At 50.1% G+C, this 4,370-nt stretch overlaps 1 pseudogene across 1 annotated transcript; it reads right to left on the bottom strand.

Moving 5' to 3' along the window:
• Positions 1–843: 843 nt before the first annotated feature.
• On the bottom strand, positions 844–1,828 carry LOC308628729 (large ribosomal subunit protein eL31-like; annotated as a pseudogene). Its single transcript has one exon. The product of its transcript is annotated as a large ribosomal subunit protein eL31-like (transcript).
• Positions 1,829–4,370: the final 2,542 nt, after the last annotated feature.

The following is a 4,370-nucleotide window of genomic DNA, read 5'->3' as shown; positions in this document are numbered from 1 at the left end:
GTTTATTTTTGGTTTTATTGCCTTGGGAGACTGACTTAAGGAAACATTGGTACAATTTATGTCAGAGAATGTTTTGCCTATGATCTCTTCTAGGAGTTTTATGGTGTCATGTCTTATGTTTAAGTCTTTAAGCCATTTTGAGTTTATTTTTGTGTATGGTGAGTTTATTTTTGTGTATGGTGACGGTCTTTTCACCACTTGCTGAAGAGACTATCTTTTTCCATTGTATATTCTTGGCTTCTTTGTCAAAGATTAATTGACCATAAATGTGTGGGTTTATTTCTGGGCTCTCTATTCTGTTCCATTGATGCATATGTCTGTTTTTGTGCCAATACCACGCTGGTTTGTTTTTTTTTTTTTTTTGCGGTATGTGGGCCTCTCATTGTTGTGGCCTCTCCCGTTGCGGAGCACAGGCTCCGGACGCACAGGCTCAGCGGCCACGGCTCATGGGCCCAGCCGCTCCGTGGCATGTGGGATCCCCCCAGACCAGGGCACGAACCCGTGTCCCCTGCATCGGCAGGTGGACTCCCAACCACTGCACCACCAGGGAAGCCCTACCACGCTGTTTTGATTACTATAGGTTTGTAGTATTTTCTGAAGTCTGAGAGGGTTATGCCTCTGAGATTTTTGGTTTGTGGTTACCATGAGGTTTTTATGTAGCAGTCTATATATATACGTAATTGTTTTAAGTTGCCAACCTCTTAACTTCAGATGCATTTGAAATACCCTACATTTGTACCCTCCTCCCCTCACGATTACTGATTTTTTTATATAAAGTTATTTTTATTTATATTATCTATTTTGTTTTGGCTGCGTTGGGTCTTCATTGCTGCGCACAGACTTTCTCTAGTTGCAGTGAGCAGGGGCTACTCTTCGTTGTGGTGTGCGGGCTTCTTATTGCAGTGGCTTCTCTGATTGAAGAGCATGGGCTCTAGGCACACAGGCTCAGTAGTTGTGGCTCGCGGGCTCTAGTGCGCTGGCTCAGTAGTTGTGGTGCACGGGCTTAGTTGTTCCGCGGCATGTGGCATCTTCCTGGACCAGGGCTCGAACCCATGTCCCGTGCATTGGCAGGCAGATTCTTAACTACTGCACCACCAGGAAAGTCCCCGATTAATATTTTTGATATATTTTACATCTGATTATTTCGTGTATCCCTTAACTGCTTATTGTGGGTTTAGGTGGCCTTACTGCTACTTCTTTTAAACTTCCTACTAGCTTGGTGCGTGAATGACTTCCTACCTTTACTGTATGTTTGCCTTTACTGATGAGTTTTTTCCTTTCATAATTTTCATGTTTTTAGTTGTGGCCTTTTCTTTTCTTTTTTTTTTGGCAGCAGCTCTGTAACTTTATTGGACAGTCAGCAGTTAGTTCTCATCCACATTAACTGTCTGTAGGTTTTTGAAAGTGGTGACAGGTACACAGGTAACCAGCGTATAGAGCTTGTGTGCTGAGTCTTCCTCTTCTTTCCGTTTTCTGGACAACCGCACATGGATACGGTATGGGACAGTCCTTATTCCCTTGGCCCAGACAGCTTTGTTGAGCCTGGTGTCAATGCGTACGTCTGGAATTCCCACCTCCTTCATGGCAAATTCCCGTATTTCTCTGAGTGCCCGAGGGGCACGCTTCTTGAAACCCACTCCAGGGATGCGCTTGTGAATGTAGGTGGTGTGTTGTTCTCTGGTCACCACCTCGTCGATGGCGGACCGGCCCTTCTACTTGCCGCCCTTGTTTGCGGGAGCCATCGTGCCCGGCCGGGGTTAGAAAAAACTAGTTGTGGCCTTTTCTTGTTCACTTAGAGGTTTCTTTAACATTTGTTATAAAGCTTGTTTGGTGGTGCTGAACTCTTAGCTTTTGCTTGTCTGTAAAGCTTTGTTTCTCCATCCAGTCTGAACAAGAGCCTTGCTAGGCAGAGTCTTCTTGGCTGTAGGTTTTTCTCGTTCACTGTAAATATATCGTGCCACTCCCTTCTGGCCTGTAGGGGTTCTGCTGAAAAGTCAGCTGATAGCCTTGTGGGAGTTCCCTTGTATGTTGTTGTTTTTCCCTTGCTGCTTTTAATAATCTGTCTTTAATTTTTGCTGTTTTAATTACAATGTGTCTTGCTGTGTTCCTCTTTGGGTTAATCCTGTGTTGGACTCTCTGGACTTGGATGACTGTTTCCTTTTCCAGGTTAGGGAAGTTTTCAGCTATTATGTATTCAGATATGTTCTCAACCCCTTTCTCTCTCTTCTCCTTCTGGGACCCCTGTAATGAGAATATTAACATGCTTGATGTTGTCCCAGAGGTCTCTTAAACTGTCCTCTTTTCATTTTTTCTCTCAGCATCAGTGGTTTCCACTAGTCTTGTTTTCCAGCTCATTCATCTGTTCCTCTGTATCATTTAGTCTACTGTTGATTCCTTCTAGTATATTTTTCATTTCAGTTATTTTTCATCTCTGGTTGTTCTTTATATTTTCTGTTAAAAACTCTAATTTCTTGCACTGTGCATCCATTCTCCTCCTGAGTTTTTTGATCATCGTTACAGTCACTACCCTGAACTCCTTCTCGGGTAGATTGCTTATCTCCACTTCCCTTAGTTCTTCTTCTGGGCTTTTATCTTGTTCCTTCATCTGGAACATGTGCCTGTGTCACCTCATTTTGCCTAAGCTGTAGCTGCTGTTTGTATTTTTATGTATCTGGTAGGTTGCTTATGTTTCCCGACCTTGGGGAAGTGGCCTTTCGTAGATGTCCCATACATCCCAGCAGTGCACTCCCCTCGTCACCCCAGCTATATGCTCTAGGGTTTCCCCTGTGAAGGCGGCGTGGGTCTTTCTGTTGCGGCGGGCTATGTGGGCAGGCTCGCTTGGCCCTCGCCCAGTTGGTTGCCAGGCTCTGCCTTGCGTGGAGGCTGCTGGCTGCTGCTTGGCAGGGCCAGGTCACAAGGTGGCTGACGGCAGAGCCCCAGGCAGCCCCAGGGCTAGTGCTGGCTCACTGGTGGGTGGAGTCAGGGTCCAGGAGACTCCAGGGCGGTTGCTTGCCCACTGGTGGGTCCTGGGGTTAGTGCCAGACTACTGGCAGGCAGAGCCGGGTCCTAAGCCTGGTTGCAGGACCCAGAGGTCCCAGAGCTGGTGTAAGATCACTGGGCTGGGGGTGGTCAGGTTGTTCCTAACACAGTCAGGTGCGGGGTGTCCTGAAGCGTGTGCTGGCCTGCTAAGCGGCCAGGGCCTGGGCCCAGCTTGTCCCAGGGCAAGGTCTGGCGTGCCGTGGGCGGGCTGAGGGATTGTGGTTCTCTTGCATCTGGCGTGTGCCCCCTGGTGGGGGTGGCAGGGCCTGGGGCTGGTGCCTGCTCACTGGGGGCTGGAGCTGAGTCCTGGGCTGTCTGGTGGGCAGGGTTGTCCCCTCAGGCGGTCTCCAGGCAGCCTGTCTGCTGCTGGGTGGGGCTGTGTCCCAAGCCAGCTGTTCGGCCGAGGGTTCCCAGCACCAGTGCCTACAGGCTGCTGGGTGGGGCCCAGTCTTGGCGCCAGAGGAGCCAGAGGGAGGGTCCCACAGCTGTACCTGCCAGCACCAGCATATGCACGCAGGAGGCCTAGGAACGGCTGCTGCCAGCATCTGTGTCCCCAGGGTGAGCCGTAGCTGCTTCCCGCCTCTCCAGGAGACTTTCGAAGACCAGCAGGTAGGTCTGGCCCAAGATCCCAGGAAATTACAGCTTTTGCCCCGGGTCCCGGAGCGTGGGAGACTGTGTGTGCCCTGTAAGAGGGAGGTCTTTCTTTCCCCCAGCCCTGTGGAACTCCTGAAATTAAGCCCCACTGGCCTTCAAAGCCAAATGCTCTGGGGGTGCATTTTCCCAGGGTAGGACCCCTGAGCAGGGGGGCCTGATGTGGGGCTCGGAACTCTCCCTCCGGTGGGAGAACCTCTGCCACGTTAGTTTTTCTCCAGTGTGTGGGTCACCCACCTGGGGATGTGGGCCCAACTGTACGGCAGGTCCACCCCTCTTAACTGTCTCGCTGTGGTTCCTTCTTCATGTCTTTAGTTGTAGAAGATCTTTTTGGTAGGTTCGGTCTCTTTCACCGACGACTGCTCTGTAGAATTGTGATTTTGGTGTGCTCGTGGGGGGGGGGGTGAGCTCAGGGTCTTTGTACTCTGACACCTTGGCTGATCTCCAGCTCCAGTCTGGCCGAGAGAACTTTCTGCACTGATGGACGCACGCCAGCCGAATACAGTAGCCCACTAACCTTGTCTGTTGACCACCAAAGACAGTCAGTGCAGCCAAGAAACTTTTCATTTCTTTTCAAATAGGCTTGTGTTTAAACAGCCACACGTGGCTCCTCCCTCCAGGATCTGCATCCCGACACCAAGCCCACCCCAGCCCTTGAAAAGAACCACTCCAGACAACGG

Source organism: Mesoplodon bidens, assembly GCF_964165515.1.
Source record: "Mesoplodon bidens genome assembly, chromosome: 15".
NCBI lineage: Eukaryota > Metazoa > Chordata > Mammalia > Artiodactyla > Ziphiidae > Mesoplodon > Mesoplodon bidens.
The sequence above is the reverse complement of the archived record's forward strand: the minus strand, read 5'-3'. Positions and strand labels throughout refer to the sequence as shown.